Below are 13540 nucleotides of genomic sequence, written 5' to 3' on the forward strand. Positions count from 1 at the left end.
GACAAATATATGTGTGAGTGTGTTTAGGAGTTGAGCAGGTAGAGAGAAAGTGATTGCAATTTAGGAGACCTTTAATTTGGTCCTTCTTGTACTTGTAGATTTGGCGAAGTTATTTAACCTCTGCAATTGAAATGAAGGCACTGTGATCTTTCAGGTATAACAATACTGAAAAATGCTGTGATTCTCTGGATGCTTTAAGGAACACCATCCCCTGGTAACTGATGATGCGACAGAATTATAGCTGTTGTTTAGAGTATAATCTGTACTTCCTGACAGGCAGGGGTGTCTCTGATAAACTAAAGGAAACGGAAATTTAGTGAATTACTTAACATGAGTGAAAAAACTTTACAGGTTTTTCTCCTGATGCTAAGTTTAGTGGCACCTCCAGAATATTCATACAGAAAGGGGCTTAGAGGAGGCAATCTGCATGGAATGGAAGATCTTGAAGGCATCTTTGTAACATTTAACTTAACAGTGTGATAAAGCCAGCTGTACTGATCAGAGTTTGCAAGTGACTGAAAGATCAATAAAAAGTCAAAGTCAGCCTTTGACACAGCACCTCCTCTTTAGAATAATTAATATTTTATGTAAAATACGTTCAATTCCTTATTCTTGGCTCCCATTAGGATTTTCTGATTTTCTTGGGAACATGTTCACCTTCTCTTGCTTCATCCCCAGAAGATATTATAAGAAGATGTTGCTAATGAACACATTATGGAGTGTTCATAAATAGAACCTTATGAACAAACTACGAATTATATCCTTTGATGTAGTCATATAATCTTAAAAATGTAATTCTACCTTTAGATTATTATTACACATTATATTAACATAAATAGAATATTTCAGATTTAGAGTGGACTTTAAATGCAACTATTTATTTAAAATTATGCATCAATTCACACTCTGCCCAAGCCATTCTTTATGTGCCTTAATATTTCTAGTGACAGTACTCATCAGGCTGCTTTAAAATGATTAAAATTTATTGAGCTTTTGAGAGCTTTACTTAGTACCCAGAATTATACAAAGACTTTTTACATGCCTTTTTAAAATGTAATTCTCATGTCATCTCAGTGATTCAAGTACCCTTTTTAATCCTGCAAATGGAGAAAATAAAATAGTGGAAGGAGGTTAGATAATCTTTGCAAGGATACAAGACTCCAGATTGAGCCAAGTTACATGTGATTTCAAACCCTGCAAGCTCAGCCATCACATCATACCACCTCAGATTTAATTTCTAAAGAAAGTAATGTCCCTTACATTTAAACTATTTTTATCACTTTAATTCACGGATATGTGTATCAATAAAACTACTCCTTTTGATGACTGACAGCATCATGTAAATTGAAGTAGCTACAGTATAGCAATTATAATTCTTTAAAATTTCCCTTCATCAACATTGTAACCCTCCTCTGGAAATGACAGTGTTTGCATTTGTCTTATGTAATAATGCCCGTTGCTCCCCACAAGTCTCCTGCTTATTGAGGCTGCAGAGGCCTCCAAATTCCTAAATCTAATCCATGGTCCTCAATCATTATTTTAGATTTCTTGGCGTAATGTAGTGTTAATCTGAACATTTTGGAGTAGAATAGAAATAGTATCTTGCTTACCATGGAATAATATATTTCTATTAATGTGGAAAATTCAAAATTCTTGGAGAGGTTGGGTAGAAGTCACTACTGTCCCTGGATTCCAGAACAATCTCTGTCCCTAAGACTCCAGTCATAGTTTAGTACTATTGGATGTTGTTCAGTTGCAACCATGAGAATCTCATGCTTAATTTGACCAAGAGAAAATCATAATTTACACAGAATTAACTAGCTGTGACATGTGAAAATCTGAGAAAGTCAAACTAAGGTTCACCTTAGATTATAGGATAAAAAGAATGGCAAAGAAAAGTAATTCTATATCAAGAACATACTGAAATAGAATTAAAGAGAACAGTGTCAAAACTTGTTCATAGGGCTTCCCTGGTGGCGCAGTGGTTGAGAGTCCGCCTGCTGATGCAGGGGACACGGGTTCGTGCCCCGGTGCGGGAAGATCCCACGTGCCGCGGAGCAGCTGGGCCCGTGAGCCATGGCCGCTGAGCCTGCGGGTCCGGAGCCTGTGCTCCACAACGGGAGAGGCCACAGCAGTGAGAGGCCCGCATACCGCAAAAAAAAAAAAAAAAACTTGTTCATATAAGTTTGATGTGCAATTTGAAACATAATTGTATAATATATATACTGAAACCTAGTTAAAGAGAGCACTACCAAAACTTCTTCATACAAATTTCACATACAACATACAAATCTTACAAATTTATTTTAAAAGAGAATGAACCAATGACCTAAATTCTGTACGTTGTATACATTTATGAATAATAAAAATGTGCTGCTCTAAATATTATATATTTCAACTTTTCTGCAGTATTAATTCAATAGAAGGACAGTTCACGTAAAACAATGCAGCAATTGTCGCCGAACCATTGCTCCCACAGGTGATCTTGAGGCTGAGCTCCTTCACTGAAGGCAAGAGGAGAAGCAATCCTGCTCAGCTTCTGCTCTGTAAGAGAAGTGTCAACTAAAGGCTTATTTCCTGAAGAAAAGGCAGTTATACTGGTTTCTGGAAGAGAGTGGTTATCAGTACAGAAGTTCTAGTCTTTGCTCTTGTTGTGTGAGACCACAGGTTTGTTTTTATGGAAAATAAATTGCAACACTAGGGCAAGCAAACAAGTAGCATCAGAAGCACAGACTTGTTGAACAATAGGAAGACTGAAATTTGTATCATTACAGAATGCCTTGAGTACTACTAATCGTCACAGCCTAGGACTCACTTGTAGTAAGCCTGAAGGGTTGCAATACATTGGGGAAAATGGGGTCTTAGTTGTCAGCAAGCCAGTTGGCGTAGAATGAGTCTTGTCCAGATAGTCTCAGAATATTCTCTGTAGTTTTGGAAGCTACCACCACTAAACTGGAACTTAGTGAGAAGCAGGTCAGTGGTCTCTTCATTTAAGGAAAAAATATTATTAATAAGAAACGGTGAGAGTAACATCATCATCATCATGGTGGAGTGAGATGTTTCCTTTCTGTCCCCCTCATCTACAACCACTGAAACATCCACAACTCAACAAAGATGGCCCTGCCTGACACACCAGGATGCCGGAGAATTCCACACATCTATATATCTGCAGGTGGGTGGACTGGAACACACAAAGGAGGCAAAGCGGGAAAACAGTGAAGGTGGCGCCTGTGATCCAGCGCCCCCAGCCTAAGCAGCTGAGCTCACAGCCCTAGAGAACCCAGCAGCCACCGGGGAGGTGGAGCACAGGACTCTAGCCTCCTGGCCACAACAGTGCCCACAGCCACAGGGAACTAGGCAGCAGCAGTAGGGGGATTTACAACCCCATCCTTCCATCACAGAGGAACCCACAACTCCATCCCCCCGGCCTCTGCCCACAGTGGTGGTTCCAGTGTACCTGACAACTCAGGACAGAGTAGAAAAGCCCTTGACCCTGGCCCCCCTCCCCCCACACTCTTCTTCCCCTCCCAACAGCAGCAGAGCCTGTGACTCAGGAGACCCCCATGCTCCATCCAGAAGTGCCCATCATCCCATTGCCCCAGGTGGCAACGCCAGTGACACTAGCAGCTGCAAGGTACCAATGACCCAGGAAGTACAAGCAATAGCAACGAGGGTACTAGGTGGCCAACACCTCTGACAGAGGCAGTGAGAGGTGGAAATTGCCAACTCTCAAACATAACCAGAGGCAGCTCTAGGAGAAACCAAAAACCTGTGCTGTAGCACCACCTACTGGAAACCACAGAAAGAACTCAGAATTAGGGTTTTAAAATTTTTTTAAAGCTTTACCTAAAGAAGAAAGGTGTTCACTACTTCAAATACACCAGCAGAGGAACAACTCTTCAACCACCATGAAGAACCATTGTTACATGGTACCACAAAGAGAAAATGACAAAATGGCAATTCTCCAGAAACCAAACTTAAAGTCATGGACTATTGTGATCTGACAGAGATTTCAAAATAACGAGCTACTAGAAAATCCAGAAAGGCAGTCCAATGAGCTCAGGAATAAAATTAATGAACATAAGGAATATTTACAAAAGAGGTAGAAACTCTAAAAAGAAAAAAACAGAAATCCTAGAGCTGAAGAAATCAATAAATGAGATGAAGAATGCATTAAAAGCATTGGAAATAGAGGAGACCATATGGAAGAGAGACTTAATGAGTTTGAAGACAGAAATCTAGAAATGATACAAGTAGAAGAGAAAAGAGACTCAAGATCTAAAAATAAATGCAGAAATTCTATGAGAATTATTTGACTCTTTTACAAAGGGAAAATTAGGATAATGGGTATCACAAAAAAATAAAAATAAAAAAAGAGGGAGAAGGGAGCAAAGCGTTTATTCAAAGAAATAATAGCTGAGAAATTCCTAAACCTGTGAAAGGAACTGGATATGCAAGTCCACAAAGCTAAGAACAAACCTAATTATCTCAATGCAAAAAGACCTCTGCAAGACACATTACATTAAGTCTCTCAAAAATTAATGACAAAGAAAGAATTTTAAAGGCAGCCAAGGAAACAGGATGGTATACTCCAAAGGAACCCTCATTAGACTATCAGCAGGTTTCTCAGCAGAAACTCGACAGAAAGGTGAAATGACAAACTCAAACTTCTGAAAGGTAAAAACTGTCAGCCAAGAATACTCTATCCAGCAAAGTTATCATTCAGATATGAAGGAGAAGTAAAGGCTTTCCCAGACAAACAAAACCTGCAGGAGGTCACCAACATAAACCTTACAAGAAAAGTTGAAAGTGCCCTTCTACCTGAGACATAAAGGCAAAAGTATACAAAACTTTAAGTAAGGTGATATACTGACAGACAGAATCAGAAAATTGCAACTCTATATCACGACAGATCTTAGAACACTTCATTATAGCATGAAGGGGAAAGGGAGGAAAAAAAGCAGTAAAAATAGCTCTAGCTGCCTCAATTTGGTAACAAGCTCACAACATGGAAAGGGATAATTTTAGACAACAGAAACATAAGAGAACAAGAGGAGGATGGAACCCGTATGGGCAAATGGAGATACGATGCTATCAACAGAAAAAGGACTATTTTATCTGTAAGACATTTTATACAAACCTCAAGGTAACCAAAAGACATAAACCTAGAGCAGACACACGAAACAAAAAAGAGGAAACTGAGAAAAACATTATGCAAAACCACCAAACTAAAATGGCAGACAGAGACACAAAGAAAAGAAATAATGGAGATATAGGGCAACCAGAAAAGAGAAGACAAAATGTTAGTGCTAGGTTTTCATTTATCAATAATCATCCTAAATGTAAATGAATTGAATTCACCAATCAAAGGCACACAATGTATGGATGGATTAACAAACAAGACCCAACTATACGCTGCCTCTAAGGAGACTCTCCTCAGCTCTAAAGACAAACAGGCTCAAAGTGAAGGGATGGAAGATGATACTCCAAGGAAATGGCAGCCAAAAGAAAATGGGTGGAGCCTCACTCATATCAGACAAAACAGACATCAAGCCAAAAAAGATAAAGAGACAAAGATGGACATTTTATAATGATAAGGGGAACAATTAATTAAGAAGACATAACTGTTATTAATATATGTGCACATAACACGGGAGCACCAAAATATATAAACCAAGTATTAATCTATCTAAAGGGAGAAATCAACACTCAACACAATAATGGTAGGGGACTTTAACACTGCACTTATATCAGTGGATAGACCATATAGACAGAAAATCAACAAAGAAACAGTGGCTTTAAATAAAACATTAGGCTAGGTGGATTTTAAATATTTGTAAAGACATTCCATCCAAATGCAGCAGAATACACATTCTTCTCAAGTGCACATGGAACATTCTCAAGAATAAACCATATGTTGAGACACAAAACAAGTCTCAATAAATTTAAGAAGATTCGAATCATAGCAAGCATCTTTGCTGATCACAATGGTATGAAAATAGAAATCAACTACAAGAAGAAAGCTGGAAAAATCACCAATACACAGAGACTGAACAACATGCTACCAAATAACCGTTAGGTCAATGAAGAAATCAAAGAAGAAATTTTTAAAGTACCTAAAGATAAATGAAAATTAAAATATGAAATACCAAAACCTTTGGATGCAGAAAAAGAAATACTAAGAGGGACATTTACAGCAATACAGGCCTATCTCTAGAAGCAAGAAAAATCTCAAATAAACAATTTAACCTTACACCTAAAGGAACTAGAAAAAGAAGAATAAATGAATCCCAAAGACAGTAGGAAGCAAATATTAAAGATCTGAGTGGAAATAAATGAAATAGAGAGTAAAAAGGTAACAGAAAGGATCAATGAAACTAAGAGCTGATTCACTGAAAAGATAAACAAAATTGGCAAAACTTTTTCTTTTTTAATTCTCAAATCTTTAGCTAGACTGACTAAGAAAAAAAAGAGAGAGAGAGAGAAAAGGATCTGATAAATAAAATCTGAAATGAATGAGGAGAAATAACAACGGATAACACAGAAATACAAAGAACTATAATAGAATATTATGAACACTATACAGCTACAAATTGGACAACCTAGAAGAATAAACATATTCCTAGAATCACCCAGCCTTCCAAGACTGACTCATGAAGAAACAGAAAATCTGATAGACCAACCACCAGCCCAGAGATTGAAAGAGTAATCAAAAACCTCTCAAAAACCAAAAATCCAAGACCAGATGGCTTCACAGATGAAGTCTACCAAACATTCAATGATTTAATACGTACTGTTCTCAAATTATTCCAAAAAATTGAAGAGGAAGGAATGCTTCCTAACTCATTTTATGATTCAACATTGCCCTGATAGAAAAACCAGATATAACACACACAAAAAAAATTACAGGCCAATTTCTGTGATGAACATACATGTAAAAATCCTCCACAAAATATTAACAAACCAAATGCAACAATACATTAAAAGGACCATACACCATGATGTGGGATTTATTACAGGGATGAAAGGATGTTTCAACATCAGCAGATCAATCAACATGATACACCATATTAAAAACTGAAGGATAAAACTTACATGATTATTTAAATAAATGTATGAAAAGCAGTTAACAAGATTCAATACCTATTTATGATTAAAACTCTCAATAAAATGGATCTAGAAGTAACAGAGCTGAACATAATAAAGGCTAATTATGGCAAACCCACAGTTTACATCATACTCAACTGGGAAATTTCTAGTAATTTTATAGATATGTGCAACTATCACCACAATCCAGTTTTAGAACATTTCTGTCACCCCAAAAAGTTTCCTGTTTACAGTTAATTCCCACCCCCACCCCATGCCCTAGAGACCCACTGATTCGCTTTCAGTCTATAAATTTGCCTTTTCTAGATGTTTCATGTAAATGGAATCATATGACAAGTAGGCTTTTGGGTCTGGCTTATTTCACTTAGTATATTTTTGAAGTTCATCCATTTTGCATCATGTATCATCAATTCCTTTAAATGTGTTTCTCTTGTTCTTGTTTATTGCTAAATAGTTTTCCATTGTATAGATACAGTGCATTTTGGTTTTCCATTCACTGACTGATGGATACTAGGCTTGTTTCCAGTTTTGTGTTATAATAACTAATGTTGCTATGAACGTCTGCACATGCATATTTGTGAAGTATCCATTTTGCTTAAAGGAATGAGTATGGGCTATACCTGACAAACAACTTGAAACTCTCTATACAAATCTAAACCTCAAATGTCCAGGGATCTAATTCTGGACTTTGTTTTACTGGTGTATATAACAAATAATGAATGAATGCCAAAAAGTGCGTAATGAAATAGAGGTATAATAGGTTTTAGCATTTTAAAAAGTGAGTCATTCCTCATTATGTGTCTTTAAAAAAAATTTCCCTGGAAAATATACTTTTCCTCACAAAATTAAGAGTCAGTATATGTTCTAAAATCAAGTAAATAATCCTCCTGCTTGCTTGCTTTTTGGGGGGAAGGAAGTGGCTTGCGGCTGATATTTAAGTCTCAATGCTAAAAAAAAATCCTTGCAATGATGCTGTCCATTAAATATCTATCATCCTTCATAAGGAAATCACTAAAAACACAATCTAATACTTCCATACCCTAAAATCATCCTCCTTACCCATGGACCATTTCTTTCTCTCTAAAAAAGATGATTTTAAACCTTTTCTTCCCTTGTGTATCACGGGAGGCGGGCCCATGTCACAAAGGATCAATCAAGGTTTGTCTGAGCCTACCGTTGTAATCCATGGTCCTCCGAATGTGTGGGGAAGTGGGTCTATTGGGAAAACTCTGGAAGAAGTTTGGTTGCTCCTTATAAAACCACATGAGAAGAAACAGTTCTCTTTTCTTGCCTTTAAGATCATTGGTGATGCAACTGGCCTGATGAATTGACCAACTCTGGAGATTCCCTACCTTGGGTCTATCTGTTATGTGAGATAAATAACTTAAAGAAAAGTAAAGCCAACTAGATTGGATTATCTGCTACTAGCAGCAGAAAGCATCTTCATAGATATATGCATACCGTATACTTTACTTCTACCTTATCATTTCCCACCACAGGTCTCAAATAAAATGAGACAACTTATTTTTTCATCCCAGAGAACAAAGTGACAGTGAAGGTCCAATCCTGGGATCAAATGGAACTTATCCCAACTGAATGCACTTTGCAGACATGACTACTGGTTTATCAAACTCCTACAGGATGATAACCTGTTTCACACAAATAATACAGTATAATTAACATATGCAAAAATAAGCTTTTAATTTGCTTGAAAATAAAATAATAGTTATGTCTGACTGTGGAGAATTCAACTATTACTTTGAAATAAACTTCTGAATCTATTAACTACTGTTTAGATTTGATTTACATTTGAAACTGACTCTTCAGATGGCATACAATAGCAGAAGCCACCATCTTCTTAACCAGTTTAATTATCTTTCTCTGAGCCTATCCAACTCGCTTACATTATTAAAGTCTTTGGAATTTAGAACTATATACTTATTTACAATTATAGTTCCACAATCTTTTATGCAAGGGTCAAAGAAAGTTTGATTTACTTTTCTAGCTTGTTTCCCATCATATACTTTTTGTCAAGTTTGTTTTAATCATTCCAGTTTGTTTTTAGTTTTTATGTATCTCTTTGTTAAACTTTTGATTTAAATTTTTTATTACATAAAATATTTGAATATCCCTCAAGTTAAAACTATTAAATATATTCCAAAAAGTCTGGCTTTCGTATTTGTCCCCTTCAACCTATTCTCTCATCTGGCCCTAAAGGCAACCATTTTTTTAAAAAAAATCCTGCCATTGTTTATATTTACAAATGTAAGTAAGTGATAGATAGATAGATAGAATGGGTATAGTTATATATTTCTATTCTCTTCCTCTATCTTATTTTTTTTTAATGTTGTATACTATACAAATCTCCCATACCTACTAAAAGTGCATTTTGGGGATTATTCCATAACAGGGATTCTCATTTGTCTTCCAACTGCAGGATATTTCATTGTTTGAATGAACATCCCTGTATTCATAAATTTTCCTTTGTTTCTCAGAATTGTCTCTGATTTCTGCTGAGATAAGATCCATACAGGATTTTCCCTTGAAAGACAGTAAGTTTGTAACAGAAACTGGAGGGCCTCAGAAATGCATCTTATTGACATGAGTTGTGGCTCTGTCCTGATGGCCTTCCAAAACCTATTTATGGGGAAGAATGCATCCCAGCCAAAGAGTCAGCATGTCACTGATGTTTATCTGAGTGACAGAAAACGACAAATGTTGAAGCCCACCATTAGTCTAATTAAAGAGGTGATCAAGGTGTGAACTAACCCAGGATTAGACACTTTCTTTAAAAATCATGGAAAAAGAGAAAAAAAGCATGATTATAAATTTTGTAATTTTTAAATAATAACAGATTTTTATAAAGCGTGCTCATCTTTGAGATTACAAAGATGCAGGAAACCATCATGATAGGGTCAATTAAGGGCTTTCTCCTAGCTCAGGAAAACATGCCTAATGACAAAATGCAGAAAACTCGAGGAAAAAACAGGGAGAGAAACAAGGAAACCTCCAGCTCCACAAGTGACCAAAATTCAGGAATATAAATAATAACCATTAATAGTTTTGCGATGAAATCCGCCCTTTCTCTTTTCTTTCTTCTTGTTTCCTTGAAACTGTATGAAGCAGATGATTGTCACTCCATATTTATTTGAGAAAAACATTATATAATAATATGGACAGAAGATGAGATCAGGTGCACAGGAGGCAGTAAAGATTGAAAACAGAGGGAACCAGGAAAGAATGAAGATAAGGTGTTGCAAACAATATGAGGAATGTCCAGGTCAAACGCGGGGGCTGAGGAAACCAGCAAGAAGGACGTTTTCTGCAGGGTCACTCAACCAGGAGCAAACCAGATCCTGATAAACACTCTCGTTTTGGAAGAATAAGAACTAAGCAGGAGACCTTTTTAGGCCATGAAGAAGCCGGGACAGAAGGTTCTTCAGCGGAGGAGTCCTGCAGGAGACAGAGGACAGTGTCATTTCCTGTCTTAACTTTACAAGCAGCTTTTTTCCCTCTCTCTGTCTCTCAGACCTTCATGTTAAAGCATTGCAGTAAGAAGGGGGAAAATTCTTAAGTCTCCCTGAGCCAAAGCCACTTTTAGAGTTCAAGCCCTCTGTTTAGTGGAGAGAAGAAGCTTTAATGTAAACTGCTTGATCAGAAGTCAGATCCAAAGTCTTTCTCATTATTTCTGTCTCCTGTCTTGTCATTTCTACCATCTGTTCTAGGGAGACTAAATATGATCCTAAAAGAGAGTTAAAGAGCATTACCTGTTGGCTGAAGTGCAGGGTGTTCTGGAAAAGAGGAGGGGAGATATATACTTAAAAGATACGGAGGTAAATCTATCCCCAAACACAATGTCCCTGGGCCCAGACAACTCTCCTAAGACTTCTCTAACACCACAACCCACTTCACGTGATGCCAGGGTAGAGAGAACAGACACTGAGAGGAAGAAGCTTCTGTCACACAAATCCAGTGTAATTTCATCACCCCTGTGTCTCTTCCTGCATTTGCCCCAGGATCTCCACCCAAAATCTCCATGCATGTTAACTTTTTCTTATCTCTGCTGGCCATCACCTTTTATGTTTCAACCACAGCTAACCATGGACTGTCAATTTCTGGATTTCCAGGAAATTTGAGGTCAACTAGGTAAAGAAAGATTTTATACAGGGTCATTGATATAGAGAGAACTAACCGGTCAAAGTCATATTTCTTCCCCAAAACATCTGTTGGGAGCCTCAGCTGCCAACAGGTTCCTTACCTTTCTGATTCCTGAAGTAGATGAACAGCCCCATCCCAAGGAAGAGCAGACCCAGAACAAAGCCCCCAGCTCCACTCAGCATCTTGCTCTGAGCACATTCAGACTGTGCCCCTGGGAAAAGAGGCTAGTTTTAGTGATTTTTATCCCAAATCCAACTTCTCTATTTCAGTCTCTAAGACTGAGGGCTTTGAGAATGGGGAAAGAAGGCTTCCCTGGAAGAAATAGAGTAATTGTCCATTCCTAGGAAAACATCTTTAAATCACGCTGAGTAGCTTCAAGGTTAAGGCACTGAATTCATTTAAATATTACAGCCCCGACATAAGGCCACAAGACTTCAGTATCTGATAGATGAGGACCCTGGGGCTGAATGAGGTTAAGGAGCTTGTCTAGGGTGACAGAGCTAATAAAAGGCAGAACTGAGGTTGGACTCCCCTCATGTCAGGAAGGTCCCTACATTGTAGAGGATGTGCCCCTTCTCAGATCACAGTGAACATCTCAGAGAAACAGTGTCAGAAGTACAAGCCCAGCCTGAGACAGGAGACTGGTGCCCAGGGCCATGTAGTGACCATGACCTGAGATTTCATGGAGGCTCAAAACAGGGACACCTCTTTTCTGCATGTCAGGCAGAATTGCCTCCCAGGGGGTATAGGTACGTGTAGAAGATATCATAGGATATCTGTAAACTATCAGAGGGTTTCTGTCACAGGATATCACAGGGCTACTCCCAGTAACTTGTGCTGAAAAAGAGAAGAACATGAAGCAAATAAAAATATGGTGCAGGGAGAGGAGAAACCTGACAATCAGTGGTAATCAAAACCCCCTCCTTGGTGGCTGAGGAACTGAGGAGGCCAGAAAGCTTCTCACTCCATTGCACTGTGACAGGGCTGGTCCGGCTGGGGTGCTCCACGTGGCAGGTGTAGACCTCTCCACTCTGAGGAACTGTTTCAAGCATCACCATGGTCTGGAAGGTCCAGTCTCCATTACGGATCAGGCCTGTGGAGACCACCCCCGCCTCCTCTTCCTGGCCGTTCCGGAACCACCTGACTTCAATGTGGCCTGGATAGAAACCATTCACAGAGCAGACCAGGAGGTTGTGGTGCTGCAGGGGCTGTGTCTTTGCAGGATACACAGTCACTGTAGGCGCCACTAGGAGAGAAAAAGGTAGAGGGGATAAGTGAGGGACACAGAGTAAGTCTCATTGGTTGGCTGCCTTTCTGCATCCACTCTCCAGTCCCAGACTGCAGCCTTGGGCAGGTCTCCCTCAAAGGTGGCCATATGGCCCATCTTTAGGAGTTAGTACCATGATCCTGAATTTAACCCTTACCGCATGGACCCGTTAGATTTTAGAGATGCTGAGGACACTTGTGTGTCTTTTTTTCCCATTGCATGAAGCAGTTTATTGTTGATGTGTTTACAACTCTTTGCAAGGCATTTAATTAAAAGTGTCATTTCTGAATCCATGTTGCCTGGGTTCAAATCCAGGCTCTGTCTCTTACAGATTCATCCCAGGAGAATTCTTCCATTCCTCTGTGTCTCATCTTTCTCACCTATAAAAAGGAATAATAATTCTAATTCACCTCCTAGGGTTATGTGAGGATTAATGCACCTGAAGTATGTAAAACCATAACTGGAATTTAGCCTTCAATATATCAGAGCTATTTATTACCCTTGTTTAATTTGAAAGAAAATATGATTCAAAGCAGTGTGGTTAAATTAGGGAACAGCAGGGGGTGCAGTGTGTGGAGACAGAGGATGAAATCCTGGGAAAGCTGTCTCCAGGCACTCACACCTTAGAACACCTCAGAAAAGGTTCTACCCTAGGAAGAAGGAAAGACACAAGTGAATCTCTAACTCTGAGTCGAATTCCAAAAAGAACCCATGAGTCCTGAAGGAGAAGGAAAGAAGGAAGAAAAGTCATTAATTAAAAAAATTTTCTTATAATTAAACTCTGCTAATCAATCCCTCTCCTTTGCAAAACAAGTGAATTTACTACTGGAATTGTTATCAGTTTGCAATTGTCTCTCTTTTTAAGCTGACACATAAGTTCAGGCAAGGGTCTGGGACTCATTAAATATGTGTGCTTAGCGCCTGAGACAATCTCTGACAATATCAGCCTTAATAAACACAATTTTTTTAAATGATGGAGAAACTTGGTGAAAAACATTTTTACAATAC

General features: G+C 38.3%; 1 long non-coding RNA gene across 2 annotated transcripts; it reads right to left on the minus strand.

Annotated features, from left to right (window-relative positions):
- Window positions 1-7384: 7384 nt before the first annotated feature.
- LOC112406851 (uncharacterized) lies at window positions 7385-12269 on the minus strand. Of its 2 annotated transcripts, none has more exons than XR_003004632.1 (4): window positions 12159-12269; window positions 11366-11476; window positions 10875-10898; window positions 7385-10560 (listed from the first exon to the last, which is right to left on the minus strand). It is a non-coding gene; the product is annotated as an uncharacterized LOC112406851 (long non-coding RNA). The 2 variants fall into 2 exon arrangements; XR_003004631.1 differs by having other exon boundaries at window positions 12230-12259.
- Window positions 12270-13540: the final 1271 nt, after the last annotated feature.

This window comes from Neophocaena asiaeorientalis, unplaced genomic scaffold (genome assembly GCF_003031525.2).
Source record: "Neophocaena asiaeorientalis asiaeorientalis breed wild unplaced genomic scaffold, Neophocaena_asiaeorientalis_V1.1 scaffold962, whole genome shotgun sequence".
NCBI lineage: Eukaryota > Metazoa > Chordata > Mammalia > Artiodactyla > Phocoenidae > Neophocaena > Neophocaena asiaeorientalis.